Source organism: Armigeres subalbatus, chromosome 3 (assembly GCF_024139115.2).
Source record: "Armigeres subalbatus isolate Guangzhou_Male chromosome 3, GZ_Asu_2, whole genome shotgun sequence".
Classification (NCBI taxonomy): Eukaryota; Metazoa; Arthropoda; class Insecta; order Diptera; family Culicidae; genus Armigeres; species Armigeres subalbatus.
Window position 1 is genome coordinate 175,783,136 of NC_085141.1, and position 25,274 is coordinate 175,808,409.

General features: G+C 40.8%; 1 protein-coding gene across 2 annotated transcripts in view; it reads right to left on the bottom strand.

Annotated features, from left to right (window-relative positions):
- Positions 1-25,274, bottom strand: part of LOC134220218 (cardioacceleratory peptide receptor-like) — a 365,520-nt gene that overhangs the window by 175,964 nt on the left and 164,282 nt on the right. The window contains exon 1 of one of the 2 annotated variants that reach the window (XM_062699215.1): positions 15,907-15,969. The exons of the other annotated variant lie outside the window; for it this stretch is intronic. The gene's annotated coding sequence lies outside the window, so the exon portion shown is untranslated. Of the gene's footprint in view, positions 1-15,906; positions 15,970-25,274 lie in introns of those variants that run through there. 2 annotated transcript variants of the gene reach the window in all.

Genomic DNA, 25,274 nt, shown 5'->3' on the forward strand with positions numbered 1-25,274 from the left:
GAACTGGTTCCAACCTAGGTTGGAATTTTTTAAAAACAAATTCGACATAAAATAATTTCCGAAGAAAGTCTTGAAAGAATTTGTTATGGAATTTCCGAAGAAATCTCGGAATTTTTTGAAGCAAGTCATTTCCTGAAAATTTGCGAAAGAATCCTTGGAGGAAATTCTGAAGAAATTCTTGGAAGAATTCAAAGAGATATTCAAGAATTTCGGAAACTCCTTCAGGAGGTCCTTCGAAAATTCCTTTAGGATTTCGTTCGGAAATAACTGAAAGAAATTTCAGCGGAATCACAAGAGCCTAAGGTATGGAATTTCCTATGGAATACCTGGAAGAACTTCTGAAAGTGTTGTTCAAGGAATTCCTGAAGGAAATTTCGTAAGGGAGAAGACTGCTTAGACAAATTTTTAAGGAGCTTTTATTCATTAAAGATTTTGTGGAGGAATTTCTAGATTAATTTGCGAAGAATTATTAAAGAAATCACTTGAGAAGAGGGGAAATTAACGATGGAATTCCTGAAGAAATTTCCGAAGGTATGCTTGAAAGAATTTCTGGGTGACTAACCGAATTAATTTCTGGGGGAGGATTTTCCTGACGAATGAATAAATTCATGAAATGTCACCTGAATGATTACAGACAAAATTTCCGAAGTAACGCCTGGAGTAAATTCCCAAGGATTTCTCGGATGCATTCGCAAAAGTGTGATGATAGATCGACTGCAAACCCGGATATTTTTGTTTTTTTTTTGCAACTCTTATCTCTAGATTCAAAACAGTTTTGTTTTACTACTGTCCGAATCTTCGAAGGACTTTTTCAGATATTCCTGAAGGAATTATTGAAAAAATCCAAAAGTATATGTGAAATAGGAATTTGTTCGGAAATTTCGTTGGAAATTCTTTCGAGGACTTTCTTAATAATTCTTTAGGAAATTCCTTCAAATTCCTTTCGAAATTCATGTCCCAAATCTATTCAAGTTGTTCTTCAGAAATTCTTCTTGAAATACATTTGGAAATTCCTCCAGGAATTCCTAAAATTTCTCCAGTAAATCCTCCAGAAATTTCTTTAGGAACTCTTCCAGGAGTAATTTATAAAGTTATTATTTGGTAAAACATCCCTAAAGGCCTTTGTAAATGTCTCCAAAAATTCCAATATAAAATTTCTTACAAAATTCCTGCAGGGATTATTTCATTGAAAAAATTCCTCCGGAAAATTATGGAAGAACGAAATAGGAAATCCTAAAAAAAAAATTTGGAAGCGTTTCTAACAGAAACTTTAAAGGATTTGCTAAAGACATTTCGTAAGGAAATTCTAAAGCATTGTTTAAAAAATATCCAAAATAATTTCCAAATAAAATTTACGAAGGATTCCTAGAAGAAACTCTAAGGGATTTTCTTAAGAGATTCCCGAGAGTATATTCAAAAGAAATTTCGAAGCAATTTCGAGAGAAATCTTCAAAAGTCTAAAGGAATTTCAAAGGTCTAAAAGAATTTCTTCTTTAAAGGAAGAATTGCTAAAAAACAGTCCGGGGGAATGACCGAAGGACTATCTAAATGAATTTTCGAAAAAAAATCCAGGAGAAACTCCTGAGTAAAATTTCGAAGTAATTTCAAGAATTTCTTCCTAGAGTTTCTAAAGGGATTTCCTGAGAAAGTACTGGCAGAATTCTTAAAAAGATATTCCAAAGAAATTCCTTCTTATAATTCAATTATAATATTGAATGTTCGAAGTAATATTATGAGGAATTTTCAAAGGAATTTCTGGATTTATCTCCGAAGTTATATCCGAAGGATTTAGTTACCGAATGCGTCAACAATGAGACACACATGCATATAACCCTTAACTAATTAATAAAACTTAATATTTGTGAGACTATGCATGAAGTACCCAAAAGGCGAAATACATGGGTAAATTGTCAACTATCGGTGTATTCCGTCTCAATCGTGTACGCACTAACGCTGCTGCCACCCCTACCTTTGAGGCGAGTGGAATATTGGAAGTACATCCAGGGCGAAAAAGAAGGAGAAAAAAGGGAGGAGAAAAAAAGCAAAGCTGAAGACGGGGTATTTGGTCGGTGAACGCTGAATAAGACAGTTGTTATCGCGAGTGTCCAAGCTAAATTTAAAAAAAAAAACGTGGTGAAAGTAGACACCTGAAGACCTCAAAATACTCCGGATGGGGCCCTCCTTAGCCGTGCGGTAAGACGCGCGGCTACAAAGCAAGACCATGCTGAGGGTGGCTGGGTTCGATTCCCGGTGCCGGTCTAGGCAATTTTCGGATTGGAAATTGTCTCGACTTCCCTGGGCATAAAAGTATCATCGTGCTAGCCTCATGATATACAAATGCAAAAATGGTAACCTGGCTTAGAAACCTCGCAGTTAATAACTGTGGAAGTGCTGAATGAACACTAAGCTGCGAGGCGGCAATGTCCCAGTGGGGGATGTAATGCCAATGAAGAAGAAGAAGAAGAAGAACTCCCGACGGGAAATATTACCATCCGGTCCCCCCCAATCGAAGCTGGCTAAAGGGATACCGGGAAGGCTTCCTCGACCGAGTGAAAGCGATCCTTGTAGCGGCCGTGCCTACGGCGGTTTAAGTGCATGGCCATAGTGTAGTGGACCCCTAGTGACGGTTCCGAGCCCAGCGTGGTACCTATGCCGACATACCTTTGTAGGGAGCGCACAACAATCTTCGCCCCCTCAACGCCCGCGAAGGACAATCCGGAAGTGGGCAGTTCCGATATTCGTGGCCAAACGTGTCCGTACCCGTTTAATTTTGGCAAGTATCTCGGTCCCGCATCAAATAGAGGACAAACACCGGAAAGCCCATTTTTCCACGCTCGCGGCAGGCTGGCCCCTCGTGAAATCGCCGAAGGCAAGAGAACCCTTCCTCGTGCTGTCAGAGAGGTTCGGCACAGGACGCTCATATTCCGTCACTACGGTGACAACCCGTCCCGGCGTGAACCGCACAACAATTCCAGAAACATCGTCGACCGGGCGCCAAGCCACCAAGAAAACTCTTCCTTGTGCTTTTAGAGGAGTTCTTGGATCATTGTTGTTGTCCGCTGCTCCACTTTTGTCTTTGTGCGTCCCCTAAGCAGGTTCAAGCCGACCCTGAGAACACCGAAATGAAGTGAGCTAGTTAGGGACGTTAGGACGTCCGCTCCACAGACGCGAGGACGTCGAAGGAGTTTGTTTCAATTTTCAGAAGAAATCCTAAGAAATTCCAAAGATTCCTGCGACAATTGCTTTACAAATTCATTTAAGAATTTCGTCCGAAATTCTTTTGGAAATTCCTTCGGTTAATCCTTTAGAAATCCCTTTGTATTTTCCATTGCAAATTTGTTTGGAGTTCTTATGAAAAGTGCTTCAGAAATCCCTTAAAGAATATCTTCGAAAATTGTTTCAAGAAAACCTTCCAAAAATTAGGAAGAATTAGGAAAAGGCAGAGCGGTAACGCAGATCATGCTGTCGCTGCAGCGAAAATGGCGTAAAAACCAGAGGGCATCTAGAAGCGATCACAGTAGCACGTTCGTTACTAGGAAGCTTCCGCCGTCGGGGAACTTCCTGTCGGGGTAGGATAGATCTGCTGCCGGGGATCATCTGAGTAGCCCGCGATTTATTATTATTATTATTTTATTTATTTATTCAGACTAAGGCCGAAGTGGCCTGTGCGGTATATAAGAGTCTTCTCCATTCGGCTCGGTCCATGGCTACACGTCGCCAAACACGCAGTCTACGGAGGGTCCGCAAGTCATCTTCCACCTGATCGATCCACCTTGCCCGCTGCGCACCTCGCCTTCTTGGGCCCGTCGGATCGTTGTCGAGAACCATTTTCACCGGGTTACTGTCCGACATTCTGGCTACGTGCCCGGCCCACCGCAGTCGTCCGATTTTTGCGGTGTGAACGATGGATGGTTCTCCCAGCAGCTGATGCAACTCGTGGTTCATTCGCCTCCTCCACGTACCGTCCGCCATCTGCACCCCACCATAGATGGTACGCAGCACTTTACTTTCGAAAACTCCAAGTGCGCGTTGGTCCTCCACGAGCATCATCCAGATCTCGTGTCCGTAGAGGACTACCGGTCTAATGAGCGTTTTGTAGATTGTCAGTTTGGTACGGCAGCGAACTCCATTCGATCTGAGCGTCTTGCGGAGTCCAAAGTACGTACGATTTCCAGCCACTATGCGTCTCCGAATTTCTCTGCTGGTGTCATTTTCGGCAGTCACCAGTGAGCCCAAATACACAAATTCTTCTACCACCTCGATTTCGTCACCACCGATGCAAACTCGCGGTGGGTGGCTCACATTGTCGTTGCTTGAACCTCTTCCTATCATGTACTTTGTCTTCGACGTGTTGATGACTAGTTCGATCCGCTTAGCTTCCCTCTTCAGTCTGATGTAGGCTTCCTCCATCTTCTCAAAGTTACGTACCATAATATCTATGTCGTCGGCGAAGCCAAATAGCTGGACGGACTTATTGAAAATTGTACCACTCGTGTTAATCCCTGCTCTTCGTATTACCCCTTCCAAAGCGATGTTGAATAGCAAACACGAAAGACCATCACCTTGCCGTAACCCTCTGCGGGTTTCGAAGGGACTCGAGAATGCCCCTGAGAATCACCCGATCCATCGTCGCTTTGATCAACCGTGTCAGTTTATCCGGAAATCCGTGTTCGTGCATTAGCTGCCATAGCTGGTCCCGATCGATTGTATCATATGCGGCTTTGAAGTCGATGAATAGATGATGTGTGGGCACGTTGTATTCACGGCATTTCTGCAGTACTTGGCGAATGGCGAACACCTGGTCCGTGGTGGAGCGTTCGCCCATAAAACCCGCCTGGAACTGCCCCACGAACTCCCTTGCAGTTGGTGCTAGTAAACGGCATAAAATTTGGGAGAGTACCTTGTAGGCGGCGTTCAGCAATGTGATTGCGCGGTAGTTGCTACAATCTAGCTTATCGCCATTTTTGTAGATGGGACACACGACACCTTCCATCCACTCCTGCGGCAAAAATTCCTCCTCCCAAATCTTGCTAATGACCCAATGCAGCGCTCTAGCCAGTGCCTCACCACCGTGTTGAAATAGCTCTGCTGGTAGTTGGTCAACCCCAGGGGCTTTGTTGTTCTTCAGCCGGCCAATCTCCTCCTGGATTTCCTGGAGATCCGGAGCCGGTAAAATTATGTCCTGCGCGCGAACTCCCAAGTCCATCACCATACCGCCATTTTCGTCTGCCACATCGCCATTCAGGTGTTCTTCGTAGTGCAGCCGCCACCTTTGGATCACCTCACGCTCGTTCGTAAGAAGGTTCCCGTTTATGTTCTTGCACATATCAGGCTGTGGCACGTGGCCCTTACGTGAACGGTTTAACTTCTCATAGAACTTTCGTGTGTTATTAGCGCGGTACAGTTGCTCCGTCTCTTCACGGTCTTGATCTTCCTGCTGGCGCTTTTTCCTCTGGAAAATCGAGTTTGGTCTGTTCCGCGCCTGTTCATATCGTGCCTCGTTCGCCCTCGTGCGGTGTTGCAGCAATCTCGCCCATGCTGCATTCTTCTCTTCCACTAACTGCTCACATTCGCCATCATACCAGTCGTTTCTCTGATCCGGGGGCACCGTGCCAAGTGCAGCGGTTGCGGTGCTACCAATGGCGGATCGAATATATCTCCAGCCATCTTCAAGAGACGCTACGCCTAGCTGCTCTTCCGTTGGGAGTGCCACTTCCAGCTGCTGCGCGTATTCTTGGGCTAGTCTACCGTCTTGTCGCCGCCCAATGTTAAGCCGCGGCGTCCGACTTCGACGCGTGTTGTACACCGTCAAAGGTTTTAGCGCAGGCATACTGCAACGAGGTAGTGGTCGGATTCAATATTCGCACTGCGGTAAGTGCGGACGTTCGTGATGTCGGAGAAAAATTTACCGTCGATTAGAACGTGGTCGATTTGGTTTTCCGTTTCTTGGTTAGGTGATCTCCATGTGGCCTTGTGGATATTTTTGCGGGGAAAGAAGGTGCTTCGGACTACCATTCCGCGGCTGTGAAGTTTATGCATCGTTGGCCGTTGTCATTCGATACGGTGTGCAGACTGTCCGGTCCGATGATCGGTCTATACATTTCCTCCCTTCCTACCTGTGCGTTCATGTCACCGATGACGATTTTGACGTCCCGCAGTGGGCATCCATCGTATATCTGCTCCAGCTGTGCATAGTACGCTTCTTTCTCGTCGTCGAGTCTCCCTTCGTGTGGGCAGTGCACGTTGATGATGCTATAGTTGAAGAAACGGCCTTCAATCCTCAGCTTGCACATCCTTGCGTTGATTGGCTGCCACCCAATCACGCGTTGGCGCATCTTACCCAGCACTATGAAGCCGGTTCCCAGCTCGTTGGTGGTGCCACAGCTTTGGTAGAAGGTAGCCGCTCGATGCCCGCTTTTCCACACTTTCTGTCCTGTCCAGCAAATCTCCTGTAGCGCCACGACGTCGAAGTTGCGGGGATGTAATTCATCGTAGATCATCCTGTCGCAACCTGCGAAGCCTAGCGACTTGCAATTCCATGTTCCAAGCTTCCAATCGTGATCCTGTATTCGTCGCCTAGGTCTTTGCCGATTATATCGAGTCGCATTGTCTCTTATATTGTTCGTAATGATTGGTTTTCCAGGCGGCTTATTGGGCCTGCGTAAACCTCCTGTCTCGTCGAAGGGCCGTCGTGTCAGGGCTGTTTAGCGTCCCACCTAACACCAGGACTTGGGCTTGTGCGCTTTGAGCGGCACACGGTCGCTTTGGTAGGACCTACTTGCGGATTCATGCAGCTTTTTATAGAGGTTTAACAGGGCCCACTGTCAAACCCCACCACATCCTAGGCAAGCCCCACAACTCGCAGATGGCCTGGGGAGGGATCGTCAAGCCCTTGGACATAGTCCCTGCTGCCCACGGGAGCTAAATCGCTCAACGAAAAAGTGCAGGAGAAAGTCAAGAAAAATATGCTGGGAGCCGAACGGCTCAATGATAAGAAAAGTTTCGTTCGGGGAGTTTCCGCTACCGGGAAGCCTACCTACTAGTCGTAGTAGACTAGATCTACCGCCGGGGACTATACCGAGTAGTTTGTGACGCGTTGAATAATCGGTTTTGGGTAGTCGAAGCCGAGGATGTTGTCGATCATTTCCCAGTTAACATTTTGATAATTATAGCTTGATATAATTATATTCTTGAATTTTCGTAAGCATTATTACGATCTAGTAAACATTCAAAAAATAATTGTAAACAACCACGATTTTCCTGGCACCACGTATGTGAATATACGATATTTGCGATTCAATCAGATTCACCGAATATTGCTTATATCGTTTTAGGACTTTTTTTAACACAATCGTAAATATTCCATACGCAGGTATTGCATACGATAGTAATCATATTTGGGCTATCTTTATAAGTAATCATATACGAGTGCGATAAAAAAAACTACAGTATATGCGATCAAATATCTATTTAAATATACGATCAGTGGTTGACTGGGTTAGTAACTTGCGTTCGATCATTTTGTAGTTTGTCAATAACTCATTCCAGTTGCTGAATTTCAAAATGTGTTGTATGGAGGACTTCTAGTGCAGTAGCTTAGACTAAATGATAAGATATTGATTTGGGACTAATCACTAACTCTTAGATGGAAGCAATGTACTCTCCAATAGTCGAGATCTGTCCTGGCCACGTCCTTGCGAATGCTGAGGAAAGGGAAGGGTGATTTGTTGGACACCTACTTAAGAAAGATGCAGAGAACTCTACGACCTCTCATAGGTGCCACGGGAGGTTTTGGGATTGTGTAGAAGGTTATAACAGTAGGAATCGTTTTGGTATAACGTGAAACATAGAAAGAACTAAGATAGACATACAAAGTAGGAAAGGGTCGAGCCTGGAATTGAACCCACGATCTCCTGCTTATAAGGCAGAAGTGGTAGCCCCTAGACCACCGAGCTCGTCAACAACGAACCATTAGGCAGAGTTGTTGAAAAACCTTCACACTAGAAGTTCTCCATACAACACATTTTGAAATTTGGTAACTAGAATGAGTTATTGACAAACTACTAAATGATCGAACGCACATTACTGAATGATCGATGACATCCTTGGTCGAAGCGTCATTGAACCGGACGCTATGCTCCACCCGGAATCTCTGGGCCGACTTTGGCATCCAATCGGCTTCCCATTGAACTGAAAAAGTGCCTCGGACTATATAGGTGAGGTATTAGTGTTGGACACGCAATAAACTTCCTCAGGTCGTCGGTTTTCGGGGAAGCTCTCGCCGCCGGGGGACTTCCCTGTCGGAGTAGGATAGGTTCGCCGCCGGGAGCTATCTGAGTAGGCTGCGAGCACGTCGAGAGCCTAATGTCTCAAAGATGCAGTGGTGCTGAATGGCATGAGGAAGCGTCGAAGATCAAGAGACGCGCATACCGAATAAAAAATGCCTCGATGATAAAAAAAGTAGCGAATTAGCTGTGCTTGCTAGATTTTTTTTTTTTTTTTTGCTTTATTAAAAATGTGCTTGCTAGAGGCTGAACACGTGAATTGCATGAGCACAGCCCCTTTCCGAAGTTATTCTCGTCCAGTAAGTCCCGGGGGGGGGGGGGGGGGATCAGGGCATTAGAAGAGAGGGTAACCTGTTACTTGGGTGGGTTTAGCGGGTCGGCCGTCTGCCATCCTCGCACCCTGAGTTTTCATGTGACTGTTTGCAGATTTGCCTTCATCCCTCTATAAAAAAAAATCCCAGATTAATCCACCTTGCGTTGGTGGTGCCTTTCTCGCATTTAGTTAAGACACCAACCTCACGTGGTTTGATGTACCTTTTTCTTTTACTTTATAATTTCTAAACGTAAAGACCGATTACCGTTTTCAAATTTAAAAGTGATCAACAAGGCTTTTTACCCTGTCGAATAAAAATTGTTGCGAGGATATTGCGGTTGAGGATTACTATGCAAAAAGTTGTCTAATGTTTTTTAAGCTTTTGTGTACAACACACATACATACACACGGACAGACAGACATGTGCTCAGTTCGTCGAGCTGAGTCGATTGGTATATAACACTATTGGTCTCAGAGGCTTCTATAAAAAGTTCATTTTCGTAGTGATATGATAGCCTTTCGGTACAGCTTGGTTGTACGAGAAAGCAAAAACACGCACACACACTCATACAGACATCACCTCAGTTCGTCGAGCTGAGTGGATCGGTATATAAAACTATGGGTCTCCGGGCCTTCTTTCAAAAGATCGTTTTTGGAGTAATTCTATAGCCTTTCAGTACAACTTTGTTGTACGAGAAAGGCAAAAAGTTTTCGTGATGATTCGGAATAAAAAAACCGTGAAAGAAATAATTTGAAAGAATTTCGTAAGAAATGGAAATCGTAAGAAATTCGAAATCTTATTGCAGGGTTTCGACTTTTCGTTTCAATGAGACCAAAGCAAGCGTTTTTCGGGCCAAGGGAAAATCTTGTTTCATTGTTTATGTTGAGGATCATCTTTCACCCATCAATCTTTTCTCTAGAATTAGCATTGGAAGATGAACGAAAATCTTGCCTATTAGATGAAAATCCTTTTTCGTTTCATTACTTTCACCTCTCACTCACTTTTCGCGAGAATTATCGCAGAACTATTACAAAATTGTATGGCCGCGCCGGGATTCGAACCCAGAATAGTAACAATAATAGCTGTGGGGATGCGCTTACTTTAGCCACACCACCACGCTATCTGTATGCAAGCGTTAAGTTATTTGTTCCACATAAGCTACTACCATTTGCATTGATGATGCCACGAAAAGACCCGAATATGAAAGAAAAAGAGCAAACCAACGTTCAGCGGCAATCGAAGTGAGCGAAAAATTGTTATCACTCTCCAAGCTGTTTTTCTTTCCCGAAAAGCGATTTCTCCCCGAAAACTGTCGTGAGGGAAAATCATGTGCTCCTGAGATTGAGTGAGCATTATGAACCCTGCTTATTAGTCATTAGCTTTTTGCGTCAAATGCAAGTTTATCTTTTTCTCCTTTTTTGTTTGCATTACAGTCCCACCTGTGACACTACCGCTTCGTAGCTTTGTGTTCATTTTGCACTCCCACGTTTATTTATTAAAAGTTATCTATGCCAAAGTATTATTTTTATATTCATATCTCATAATGGAAGTCGTGAAAATATTCAACCCAAAGATCTCCTGAACTGGATTTGAATTAACATGAAATAACAAGTAATAAAATGCCAACCTCCGGACGCCATGTGGAATCAGTTTTGGATAGAAGATTAGTGCTAATTAATGATCAAAGAGAATTTTCTACATCTACTTAACACATATTACTGATTTTAGCATCTTAACATCATAACCTCAATAAACATCCCCATTTACCCATTTTTCTAACCAACATCGTTGGAATATTATATCCGTTTATATGCACAAAAGCTCTACTGCCGGTCTCAAAGCGAGTAAAAGCAAATCTGGATACGACATTCCCAATTCATTCGTTATGTGCTTTCAGTAGGGAAAAAAATCCTCGACCATGATCTCACATGGATTTTCTGGAAGGTAGTAAATGGAAATAGAACTCTTTTCATTCATGGCACGCATGAAACTGACAGGCGATGCTTCGCGATTTTTCGCTTTATAGGCTAGATGTACCAGTTGTGGCTATAGCACCAATTGTCGCACTAGTGCTTTATATGCCAAATGACCAATCAAATCATTGCAAACCAAGTTCATATCGATAAAGCATATTCATATGATACGAAAACACCTTTGGTTTCCTCCAAAACAAGCAAAGCATAATTGTAAAAATTGATTTTGCTTAATTTTTGACGTCCTTTGCACCAGTTGTCGCACTAGTAGTCCCTATTTGGCCAGTCCCATAAGAAAACAATGGGATTTACCAAATAAGGAACCAAAATTAAGAATAGTGCCACAATTGGTGCTTGCGTTCCTATTATGGATTAGTCAATTTTGAGGATAATAACAAATTTCCTTGTGGTTTTCACAGCTGCTCTAAGGAGCAGGAAGTAAAACCTTTCGTTTGATATATAAAGTCCGTCCACATGCCTTTTACTTATTTTTTTTTTAAATAGTTGTTCTTATGTATGGCGACAATTTGTACACTCACCCTATATTAGTTTCTTTTCACACTAGCAGAGTAATAGATGAGATGCTTACATAACTTAACGTTTTTAATCGGCTTAACAACAAAGCTCTTCAAGATGCTACCTTCCTAGTCCAATCAGACTTGCAGCTGACTGACAAGAACATGGACTGTTCTTTGAGCTGAGAATTGCTTTCCAATTTTCTCCACTGTTGAGTCAATCTTCTTCTCAGTGTTCACTTTGGTATGCCTGCATTCGCCATTGTTTGAAATCTGGGCTTTTGGTTGCAACAGATGTGTGAACACGTCGTCGCTCCGTTACTGGCAGAAGTTCCCCGCTTTTGGAACCATCCGGCATCAGAATATGCAATTACGAAAGCAGTTGAACTTTTCTGAATGACGGAGCTAGTCAGCGACGCTTTCGAGACTGCACCAATAAATTGTACTATGTATAGTTGTCCCATGTTTATCATGAAATCAATATTAAGAACAAGTAGCTGTGTAATGTACAAACTTCAAACTATATGCATATAGTCCTCTGAAATAACGGACACTTATGCGTAGCATGGCAGTAGTGTAGTCAGACACTTCGAAACTTAACAGCGGGAAAGACTTTATAATCGAAAAGCCTTGTAAGCAACTTGGAAAGTTACATCAACCTCAAACATGATGTGTTCAGTAGCAAGTCTAAGGGAATAGAGGAGTGAAGTGAGTGAATGATTTGTCCCACAGCTATATAACTAATTAACTAATTGATTCCTTATTCTATGGAAATGAAAACGAAAAGCAACCTCAAAGAAATAGAATCGAGTCGTATAGTGGCATTTAAATAATCTTTAGGAATTCAGAATTTTCACAAATCAATAATTCTAACGAAATTGTGGAAATTCTTATTCAATCTATCTGGAGGCTCCATAGTTTATATTCCAAAGGTGCTTTTTATGCGGATGCAATCAGTTCATTGGGAAGCTTTTGAGTTGTCAAACGTTTGGATCGTTTGGGATTCAGCGCATGTTGGTTGCATTCCTTCGCATACACCGTGCGTGTGAGTTGCACTTTTTTAACTGGGCCTCCCGGGAAAAAAAGGTACAACTGAATATTTTCTTTGTTAGGTTTCGGCTCTTTCGTGATGTCCGCCGTTATGGTTCCCATTGATGGTGCCTTGTACGAAACGTCTTTTACTACCTTCGGATGCTGTTCATGTCTTCCGCCGTCTCGTCATTCATCCACCGCTGCTGGCCGGCCAAGGTTGACTCAAATCAGATGCGCGCCAGAAAACGATACTCTGGCTTAAATAGGGTGATGAATTATTCATGTTCGACCCAGTCTCGGATTTTGGCCGCGAAGAAACACAACACAGAGAGCAATCATCGTGGCTGGGAAATTGCTGAGGTTACAAATAAAGAAGAAAGATTTTGCGGTCTCATAAAGCTGTATGGACGTGCATTATCATTTTTGGATCTCAGCGCCGTGAATGTGCTTTGGTTTGGTCGAGTTTGGAAGTTCTGGCTCGTGGCCATAATCAAAGTGAAACAAACAATCTGAAGAGAAGATGCATGGCCCTGCTTTGTTTGGTGGTTGATGTACATCTGTTGATAATATCGTTTCACGTCAACCTGTCCGTTTTAAGCGAGTTATTTCTTCACCACGTATTCGGTACTGCATTAGGTTGGTGAGCGAAGTGGTTTAAGCGCCCAAAATTTTGGTTTTGGGAAAATGAACAACAAAGCGTTGCTATATATATAGGCTTCATATGGTGTGGTAGTGAAACAATCACTAATTTTGTAAGAATTATTACATGTTACATGATATAAATATACACTATTTTAATTTGTTGCTTTCTTGTTGCTCAAACTCTTAATCTTTTATTTTTTTGTATGCACTAAAACTTAGATTCGTCGAATAGGGTTTCTTACCCCATTCCCGGCCTAACATGCGTACGACATGTTTATTTAATTGATTATTTAATTGATATTTCGACAAGGAGCAACTTTTCTTGAATTTTGTGGGCCGTGTAATACTGCAATGGGGTTCACATCTGCTTAAAATATAGCTATTCTTGTTAAACGCTATGTGAAAAAAAATTAATTGATTCTAATTAACATGGTGCAGCACTCATTTCAGTCACAGCGATGACTTTTCCGGCACACCCCGAGTCTCTTCAGCATAAGCAAAATTTGCCTCAATATCTCAACATCTTACTCTCATTCTCTCTCTCGGGACGGTAGCGACGTAAAAAAAGTACACATTCCACGACAACGTGATGCTAGATGAATCTGTGATGACCGCGGATATGTTTATCTCTGCAATTCCATCTACGATTTGTGTTCTATGCTATGTTCTATGCAGGCGACCCGAGCAGCACATGTCAGGAAAAAACTCTTAGCTGCAACTTTATAGTGACTAAATCTGGTCACATATGAGTCGTCGTAGCCCATATGGAGCATGCGTGCTGCTACACGCAAAAAAAAAGTGTTCCCGAATTCGTGAACCAGCAAAAATACACCGTGATTGAATTCATGGATACATGAACACCTGTCACGTTTTCCAGAAGGTTCCAGAAAAAGTGACTGTTGTTCCTGAATCCGTAGCTGTTGTTCCCGAAAAAATACACCATCAACTTGTTAGTTCACGAATTCATGAACGCTTTTTGCGTGTAGGGTGGACGTGCGTCATCGGCTCTTTTCACAAAACGCAGCCAATCAAGCTTCATCAACCTCATAATCGTCGAAACGTCTTGTCAATACCAAGAAGATTTTTTGAGCGTTTTTGCAAAATAATTCATAAATTTTGCCATGATTTTTTTCACTGGAAATTCCTCTGCATTGAGATGGAAGAACAATCTGTTCGTGTGAAAATTATACGAAATATTTTTTTAAATTCCCACCGAAGTTTCTTTGATTCGCTTTGTAATTTTCTCGGAAAACTTTTCGCAATTTCTACGGAAAACGCTTTGAAATTTCTTTGGGACGAGCTCGGGACCGCTTCAGCCTTATACGCATGAAGTCGTGGGATCAATTCCAGGCTCGTCCCTTTCCTATACTTTATATTTCTATCTTAGTTCTTTCTGTGGTTCACGTTCTACCAAAACGATTCCTACTGTTAAAACCTTCCACACTAACGATTCCAAATCCTCCCGTGATGAGAGGTCGTAAAGTTCTCTGCATCTCTCTTAAGTAGGTATCCAACTAACCAACCTTCCTCTTCCTCAGCATTTGCAACCCGGGCAGAAGCCATAAACAGAATAACAAAACATGATATGGATTTGATTGATATAAGAGATAAAAGAACAGACAACAATATCAAAAAATTGCACCGAAATATCATTTAAATATCAAGATATGATATGGATAAGAACAAACTAATGGCACATGATATTTATCACTTTTTACAAATAGCATAACTTGATCTCCTCATGATATTTCAGTTCAAAGTATTGATATTGTCGTCTGATCTTTTATCTCTTATATCAATCATGTCCATATCTCATTTTGCTATCTTAGCAACATTTGATATTATTGAGCTATTTTCGTCTACTCGGGAATGACATGGCCAGGACAGAACTCGACTATTGGTATAAAATCTCGCATGTAAACCGATAAAAAAATGTCATACTTGTTCCATCAATACATCTAAACGAATCTCGTTGGCTCCTCCTAGATCAAGTATATAAATCGTGTACAGCAATATAACTTCGACCCACACAATCTTCCCGATTTCATTTAGCTTGATGACGAAAAAGGACACAAATTTGCATTGTGCTAATTCCACTTGTATCACTCATTGCTATCCCTGTTACCAAATATATTATAGTATATTTGCTGTTTACCTTCCACTTAAGATTATATCACATCCAAACAGCATAAAACGAGGATTATGATAGCCTTTGGTCGCATCTTCCTCATCTCGCTTATAGTCCAGATGGTTAACGCGTCAGTCGAGCTACTCTAAGTGTGGAGGAACAAGGTTCAACATCTTTGGCCGATTTTTTCTAAGGTAGCTGAGGTTGTCGAAGTATACAGCATTTCATTCCTCGATGGGGGTGTAAAATTAGATTCAATGTAGACACAAATACATAACCAGTTATTATTTTCTCTTGACCAGGGATCTTTTTTTTTTGGAATTCACTCGGGAAACTCTTCGAAAACTCCTCGGAAAACGCATCAAAATTTGTACGGGAAGCACTTTGGATTTATTTTCTCCGAATTTTCTCGGGAAATATTTTGTGTTAGCAGTGTGATGGATTTTGAAAAGCAGCGTGCCTATGAGAAAATGTCGGCGGCGGCGTGACGACCTGATACTTTCAGCCGCAAAGGAATTGCGAAGCTAATAGGCTAGCGGTAGCAATAGTGGAGGTATTAGTAGATCCACAAAAGACAATGTTTTTTTTTAAATCAATAGCTATTGGAACTTAACAGCTTTATTATCTAAGCCAAAAGATAAAATTATAAATTTGCTAACAAAAATGAGATTGATGCAATTTAACATAAACAACTACCAAATATTACTTGGACCACTAATGAGTACACTATTCCTTTAGTGATGGCAAAAATTTATGTTGGTTTCCATAGTGATGCTATCTACTATAGGTGCAAGGAAGTCAATTTTCATTGTTTTCAATAGTTTTTCAAGTGAAATCTTAGTTGCAAGGATATATAAAGCACGACGCACCAACTAAAACCATCGTAAAGTGTATAAAATTATGAACATCTTATAAAAACCCAACTACCTCGACTAATGATGCTTCTTCCATTTAGGGTACGGTTACCCTATTACAAAAAGTAATTTAAATAATTTTTGTTATTTTTTTATATTTTACCTCTTACACGCTCAAACACGTTGGACTCCGCCCCCAATAAAAAGCTTCAGTTCAATAAATATGTACAGCAATTTTTGTAACTTGAACAGGGCCAAATAATTTTTTTTTTTTGAGCTTTAGATTTGACGCGACAGGAAAATAATTTCACGTCCGTTTCTATACAGCGCACACTACGATCATCGTATCGTATGCTGGCTCATGTTGTGCACAATCGACCGTGTATACGCTGCATTATGTACACAAGATTCTATCACAAACGCCCGAATGACACTCTCCCGAAAGACAAACGCCCGAATGTAACAGTTGCCCGAATTCCATTCGCCCGAAAAGACTAAACGCCCGAAAAGACCATTCGCCCGAATGGACCACTCACCCGAATGGGCCACCAGATTCTATAACAACATGTTATTTTTCCTAATCATATTAAAAGAAAAAATATGCCAATCACCTGGAATATATGAACGTGCCAGTTTGTCTAGTTTTTCATCCTTTTCTCCTATTTTAGATGTCTTTTTAGCCTGGAGTGGTCGTAGAGTATCAGTAGTCACATTTCTTTTTGCCTTTCTCCTACAACTAAGTTGTACCGAAAGGCTATCATTTCACTCCGAAAACGAACTTTTGATAGAAGCCTCTGAGACCCATAGTATTATATACCAATCGACTCAGTTCGACGAGCTGAGCACATGTCTGTCTGTCCGTGTGTATGTGTGTGTGTGTATGTGTGTGCGTATGTGTGTGCACAAAAGCTATGAAAAACATTAGACAACTTTTCGTATAGTAATCCTTAACCGATTTTCTCGCAACAAGTTTCATTCGACAGGGGACAAAGCCTTGTTAATCACTATTGAATTTTATAACGATCGGTCATTGCGTTTGAAAGTTATTAAGAAAATGGTACATCGGACCATATATACTCCATATAAGGTTGGTGTCAACTAGAAATACTAGATTAAGAGATCGGCGAAGACGCCATCTTGTTTCCAATAGAACCGTCATAAGCGGTTCCATTTCGACTTGTTTACTTTTTGCATCCATAAGAAGCAAGCAAAAAGTTCAAGTGCTGCCAGTATCATTGTCACGATTTCATGCATTTTCATACGCTGCCATTTCGACTGTTTTTCACTCCGCCGGTCTCTGGTTATAGGGTTGCTAGTGTCAACTAAATGCGAGAAAGGCACCACCAACGCTAGGTGGATTAATCTGGGTCTAGTTGGAACTGTTTTGGAACGCTGTAAAGCGGAGGACTTCCTCGTTTCAAAAGCGTATTCCATTTATTGTGCCACCGTAAAATGTTATTAGAAGATCAGGAAATATTGTTTAGGGCATTTCCATCAATGCACAAAAGGCTGTATCATACGTTCCCGTGTTTTGGATTTAATACCAAGGGAACGAATCGATGGTGCTGACCTTCGCCTACAGTTCCATGAATTGTGAACACTTGAGCAATTTGTTGTGGAACAGTTGAGAGTGTTCCGTCTTCTTCTTCTTCTTCTTCTTCGTTGGCATTACATCCCCCACTGGGACATTGCCGCCTCGCAGCTTAGTGTTCATTAAGCACTTCCGCAGTTATTAACTGCGAGGTTTCTAAGCCAAGTTACCATTTCTGCATTTGTATATCATGAGGCTAACACGATGATACTTTTATGCCCAGGGAAGTCGAGACAATTTCCAATCCGAAAATTGTCTAGACCGGCACCGGGAATCGAACCCAGCCACCCTCAGCATGGTCTTGCTTTGTAGCCGCGCATCTCATCGCACGGCTAAGGAGGGCCCGTCAATTATCCAATTCTGGGGTTAAGCTTACAACACTGAATGATGTGTTGAAGGAAATAGCAAGATGGTCTCATCAGTCGTCATGAATAGTCGATTGCAAGAAAGGTTCTGCGTCCAATGTTGTCGTATAGCATCTGTCGATATGCACATAATTGTTACATTCTGATGGTTACAAGGGTACATCACGTCGTCACCGGCGTTACATTATACGACTTGGCCCGTTTTTGCTTATCTTAAAAACGAATTTTGTTTGAACCTTAATACTTAGGGAAGAAATCATGTCTTCAATACACTTAGAAAGAACAATGTATAAAGAAAAGAAGGGTGAATTCCTATTATTTTTGACTATTGGTTTAAATGAATACCATTGCAACGTTATTTTTTGCTACAGCTCCAATTATGCCGTCAGGTTTCGTTTCATTCCAGGATGTTTGTGGACCGGTATAAGTGATTCAAATTTCGACGTTTTTGCCCCTCCCCTCGATGCTTAAACGATTGCATTTGTCATTTTAATATTCCTCTCAAATTTTTAGCAAATTTGGATGTAATTTTACTGTGCACACGTCATTTATAGTTTGTATGGAAATTACTATGAAAACTGACCCTTATGTGAAAGACCGTTCCGTGAGGTGGCCCATGAACTATTTAAATATAATCAACACACACAGAATACTTCTCAAGCTTAAGGGCAGTTGCTGTTGCAAAGCGATTTCTCGTTTGGAAGCAAGGTTATGAAAAAAATCCAATTATTGATATTGATGTTATTCTTTTACGTTATTATTATTATTTATTCAGACTAAGGCCGAAGTGGCCTGTGCGGTATATAAGAGTCTTCTCCATTCGGCTCGGTCTATGGCTACACGTCGCCAACCACGCAGTCTACGGAGGGTCCGCAAGTCATCTTCCACCTGATCGATCCACCTTGCCCGCTGCGCACCTCGCCTTCTTGTTCCCGTCGGATCATTGTCGAAAACCATTTTCATCGGGTTACTGTCCGACATTCTGGCTACGTGCCCGGCCCACCGCAGTCGTCCGATTTTCGCAGTGTGAACGATGGATGGTTCTTCCAGCTGCTCATGCAACTCGTGGTTCATTCGCCTCCTCCACGTACCGTCCGCCATCTGCACCCCACCAAAGCGATGTTGAATAGCAGACACGAAAGACCATCACCTTGCCGTAACTCTCTGCGGGTTTCGAAGGGACTCGAGAATGCCCCTGAAACTCGAACTACGCACATCACCCGATCCATCGTCGCTTTGATCAACCGTGTCAGTTTATCCGGAAATCCGTGGTCGTGCATTAGCTGCCATAGCTGGTCCCGATCGATTGTATCATATGCGGCTTTGAAGTCGATTAATAGATGATGTGTGGGCACGTTGTATTCGCGGCATTTCTGCAGTACTTGGCGAATGGCGAACACCTATTCCGTGGTGGAGCGTTCGCCCATAAAACCCGCCTGATACTGCCCCACGAACTTCCTTGCCATTGGTGCTAGTCGACGGCATAAAATTTGGGAGAGTACCTTGTAGGCGGCGTTCAGCAATGTGATTGCGCGCTAGTTGCTACAATCCAGCTGTCACGACCCCTCGGTCGGCGCGTCGCTTCATCTGGGATTGACAACGGAACGTCAAGCGTGAAACGTCAAACACCGGGCTCTCGGACGGGATGACGGGACCACTTTTCGCTGACAATAGTTTGGATCATAAACAGAGGAATTGGTATGCTGGAAACTATAAAATGTGCCTGCAAACGAATGTGTAAAACTTAAAATTCAGTTTAAAACTAGTTTTTCTTTTCTTTATTTAAATAGTGTATAAGTAAATTATAATTCTCCTTGCTATTCTAATATTAGGGTAGGGCGAAGTGTATTACGAATATTGAATATGTGCCTAAATTACCTAAATATTTTTCCATTCGTAGAAATTAACCTAAACTATACCTATACTTACACTATACTGCTCAAATCGGATAAGAGTTAGATATTAGGATTCACGGTGAGCCGAATTGATCATGCGTTAAACAACTAAATTAATTAATGTATTCGGTTGATAGCTGAATTCGTTTTGAAGGATTTAAGCTAGTGAGCAGTGATATTCTGCTGATATTCGTAGCCTGAAGCGAGGGTGAATATTAGAACAAACCACGAAGGTGAAACATTAACTATATGAAGTGTTCTTACAGGAGTAATATTTCAACCAGAGTAGGAGTTGGGGAATAGCATAGGAAAGAGTAAGAACCCTAAACGTAAGTTTCTTTGACAAAACTATACTGCATACTTCTGAATGAGCCATTGTTATCCTTTTGCAGAAAGTTTTTAATATACGTTGTAAAAACCTGGAATTCTTATTCTTCGTTGGCCGTACGCCAACACCAGCTTATCGTCCTTTTTGAAGATGGGACACACGATACCTTCCATCCACTCCTGCGGCAAAACTTTTTCCCCCCAAATCTTGGTAATGTTTAAATAGCTCTCCTGGTAGTTGGTCAACCCCAGGGGCTTTGTTGTTCTTCAGCCGGCCAATCTCCTCCTGGATTTCCTGGAGATCCGGAGCCGGTAAAATTATGTCCTGCGCGCGTTCTCCCAGGTTCATCACCATACCGCCATCCTTGTCTGCCGCATCGCTATTCAGGTGCTCTTCGTAGTGCTGCCGCCACCTTTGGATCACCTCACGCTCGTTCGTAAGAAGGTTCCCGTTTATGTCCTTACCAGGCTTCCAGAGCGCACATTGCGCATCGTGAGCCACATCAAAATTTGTTGCACGATCACAGTTAGTTCGTGTAGGTGAGATGAGATTTTTGCGGTCTCTCTGTAATTCTCTCCGTCGCATCTCACGTACATGACATTCTGAGTGCTATGCGATTGATTTACGCATCGCATTCTATGAAGAGTGTGCATCATGCTACCGTTTCACATGCGACATATCATGAGACACAGCTCATGAGGCAGTCACATGTGCTGCCTTGAGCCGTAAAACTGTCGACCAGCTTTGTTTATTCCTACCTACTCAATTCGCGTTAAGGTGATTATAGAATGAAGCCAGAAATCGGCCATTTTGTAAACCACGTGCTTTTCCAATATTTTTTTCAAGAGCACGAGATGAAAAAACCATAACCCGTATGGGGCTGAAATAATGGTAGATCGTTTGCTTAGTTATGCTAAATAATCATAATTTGATTTTCGGCACTGTACGAAAACTATTACGCCAGATTTGGGCTTTTGGAAATGTATGTAGATAAACGTGTGGTGAATTTGAAATTCACCACGGGCTTCATTCTATAATCACCTTAAAGTGAACGGAAGAGAACTGAAAGCGAGCGGTGTGGTGGTGGAATATGGTGAGTGTAGGCTATCCAACCATGTTTTGAACCGCTTATGGCGTGTCGTTGGTTATAATTAGGGGTGGTGGAAATTCGCGGCAAAATTTTCAAAATTTTGCGGACAGCCAATTCAGAAAATCTGAAAATTCGCGGCCCTTTCGCGGTAAATTAATTTCGGTACAAAAAATTAAAACAGACAATGAAATTAAAAAAAAATAAAACAACAATGATGAGATTCCGTATTTATTTAAATTGTTGCGTTTATTTTTTTTTTTATTGTTTCTTTGCATTACTGGTCAAAAGCACTCAGTTGAACCGTAAGTACACGCGAAGTAGAGTATCGTGTGTAGCTTCTATTGATTCGTGTTGTTAGTTTTGTATGCTTCGAATTAACAGCCCAAACAGCGTTCGGTTGGCAGTTTGGCGCGCATATTCCGAATAATTGTATATTCTTTGAGGCCAAATTGACTTTACCCATCAAACATTTTTATTGGGGCAATCGATTAATTCTCTTATTTAGGATAAACTTTCCTAAAGAATCCATATTTTTTACGTCTCCAACTATTTTTTAAATTTGAAAGAAAAACAAAATTGTTCTTCAATTTAATTTTGGCTCAACATTCGACCAACTTCGGACTTTCCACTTGAAAAAAAATCGAGACGTCAAAAAATGCGTCGTTAGTATTGACTAGGCCAAGAAATCGACTGAGGCAATAGAATGGAATAAAATTATTGACGGGAAAGGTTAATTTCGCGGTTTTTCGCGAAAATGTCGCGGCTAACATCAAATTTCGCGGCTTCCGCGAATTTCCACCACCCCTAGTTATAATTATTATATTTATGCATAGAAACATTTTATTGCAGCAAACCTGAAAACATCTTAGAATTACTCTATTATGATTAATCTCTTTGAAAAAACCTAATAATTATATAACTAAGTTCATGTATGAAAAACTGTAAAAATCAATAAGGAAGCAAATTTGGTTACCTGTGCATCATCTTGCATTGGATTAGTAACTCGTAATGTGTTAAAATCGCCCTAATTATCGATATGAAAATTGTTTTTTTTTTCTTATATTCAAAATGTTAACAAATTATTTCCGCCTGGCGCTTGCAATACGGACAATAATAGTATTTGGCGGCAATAACAAGTTCAAACCACGCTATATTTTAGCTCAACTCATGATCAGTTTTGTCCTTGCATACAAGTTACAATTTTACTCTTTTATAAATTATTTTTCGATTCTACGATTAGGTCAATCGATTCGAGATAAAAATTGCTTTCTTCTGATATACTAAATTTACTCCTTACCATTAGGGAAGATTCAGTACGTGATTGGTTCACTTAACTTTACTATTTAAGCAATAAAGTTTAAGGTGACTCGGGGAGGTACTACATACCGTGTTATTTTTCCTATCTTTCGTCTTATTCTAACTTTTCACCTCGTAATTCTGGAACTGAGAATTTCGGTTTTCTGTTTTTTTATGTAACTCTATAAATGGCACTTTTGGTACGCGTGGTACTTTTTCAAAGTCATATTTGGAAAACAGATTCACATCTATGATTAAAATGAAATGTTTAAATGAACCTTATCGCTTCCTGTGTTTCTGAATTTGCTATTCATACTGTTTTTGGTTTATTCTCTACCAAAAAGATACTTACTAATTTTGACTGACTTCAAAATGGATCAAACTATGATACACAGCAAAAAGTATTGGAAATTATATAATAAATAACGGAAATTATATATAAACAACTGAGAATACAAACAAATAAGCATTCGATTGTCAATTGGATGAGCTTGGATTTTACAGACTAGCACAGTTTGAACTTATTTCGATTTAAAATATCATCAAGATCAATTTAAATTACGTTTATTAGCATATTATTATGTTTATGTATTTTATCGTATTGCAGACATAATGACAAGCATTTAACAAAAGGAATCAGTTTTCTTTAAGATGTTTATGACATAAATTATTTGATGTGTAGGGCAATCTGAAATATGACACAAAACACCGTTGCTACTCCATGGAGTCTATACAAGTTATGAATAAATTGCAGCTACTGAACAACGACAAGTTGTGTTCCTTGGGAAGTAATTTGTACGCATTTTGATCGCTCTTGCTCATTTCAGGAGGAAATAACTATAAGTAAATCTATACACACAATGCTCGCATTTTACTTCAGAAGATATAAAACTGAAATTTAAATGATTGATTATTTTTGAGCGTCTGTTTCTCAATTAATAGTAGTTTGTGCAACTAGTTGCAAAAAGATTATTTTTTCAGCACGAGTTGTACATTTATCCAACGAGGCTTGCCGAGTGAATATGATAAATTTGGACCAAAACGGTCCAATCTGATTTACTTCACATGGTCATTCTTGCTGAAAAATCATGTTTGCAGAAAACATTCATATTCCACGTTATCGTACCATATTGAATAGCCCGACAAACCATAGAGAGTAAGATTACCCTGCCTTTGGAGAATTTTGATGTTATGTCCATAAAATTATTTCACTTGTGACGCCACGCATAGAATACATTATTTGAACACTCACCCAAGCTAATTGAGCAAAATGTAATCATGTAACTACTGTTGAATGAAAAAAAACTGTTTTCCATTATAGCACCCAAATGAGTGCTGTAATGGATATTATGCAACTCATTTGGGTTGCATAATGTTCAATAAAGCAATCTTTTCATTTGTATGGAAATATAGTTTGTATGGAAAAGTAGGCCGTCACTAAAACACAAACTGTAAACCAGGTACCTATTATGATCCGGATTTGCAAAAAAGACTTTACATTTCTTCAATTTGCTTCCAATATTATCACTTTGTTTGTAGCAACAGATACGTATTTCGTTTTCTACTTGAAAACTTCTTCGGTGTTTTGTCATCGACTCTACTCGAAATTTAAGCCCAATGTTATCACTTGGAATCCAAATTTAAACCTGAAACATGATCAGGCAAGGATACAAAAAGTTTTAGAATTCTACGGCACCCCCCAGAATTTTGTCGTTGGTTGAGAAAATCAATCTCAGAAAATTTTAGCGTAATCGGTTGTTGCATAAGGTAGCGCATTTGATTTGATTTTTATATGGGGTTTTTAACCGAAAAATATAAGAAAACACACCTCTCTCACTCTTTCGTTTTGGAAACTGACTCGGGAAGTCTAATTGAACCTAGAGTTACAAAAATAACCCTGATTAATCCACCTAGCGGTGATGATGCCTTTCTCGCTCGTTCAAAATAGTTGATAAACATATATGAAAAGTCTAAAATAACAATTGGTGAATAAGACTTATTTTTCGCATTTATTTATACCAGATGAACCGGCCTAGGGTCGAAGATCTCGTAAATAAAGATAGATTGAATTGAAAATTCACATTTGTTATAATTGCTGCCGGATGCAATTTGTTGCAAGCAAATCGGATGAGGTTAAGTGCCCGGAAAATGTGATGAGGTTGTGCAATTGAACAAATCGAATTTCAGGCATAGTATAAAAATTTGTATTTTGGCCATAACTTTTGAGCCCATAGTGAGTTCGGGCTGATTTTTAATGTGAAACAATGGAACAGGATTCGCCGTTTAAATAATCGATTCAGGATAAGATTTCGAAAAATGAGTTAGATTTTTTTGCACACATGCACATACACTAGGGTAGCTCGAAAAACACTTTTTCAAATTTTTGACTGGCCGTCCACTTATCCGGTTCTATTCGATGCCCTGATTCTCTGGACAAAATTTTAACCAAATCGGTCTCGTTGGGAGTTTATATGCAAAAATGTATGCAGAAATATCCAAAAACAGTGATTTGCAGTTAGACAGCACATTTTACGATGTAGAACTATGATACTCATTCAGTTCTTGTAAAATAAAGTACAGAATGTTATGCTGAAAACCGCGAGAAGATTAGAGTTTATTTCACAAAGATATTGGCATTTTACTGGAGTGTGGTAGGGGTGAATTTATTTCTTTTCAAAGGTAAAAGAAATGAAATTTGCTCAAACCCCACTGCAGAGAAATGCCAATAACTCAGCCGGGCAAACTCGAATCTTCTCGCGGTTTTCTGCATAACATTCTGTATTAAATTCTCCACGATCTGAATGAGTATCATAGTTCTTCATCGTAAGTTGTGTAGTGCAGCTGCAATCTACTGTTTTTGGATGTTTCTGCATTCTGCACATTTTTCCATATAAACTTCCAACGAGTTTAGCACCACCCAAACGTTGACCGATTTGGCTGAAATTTTGTCCAGAGCATCAGGGCAC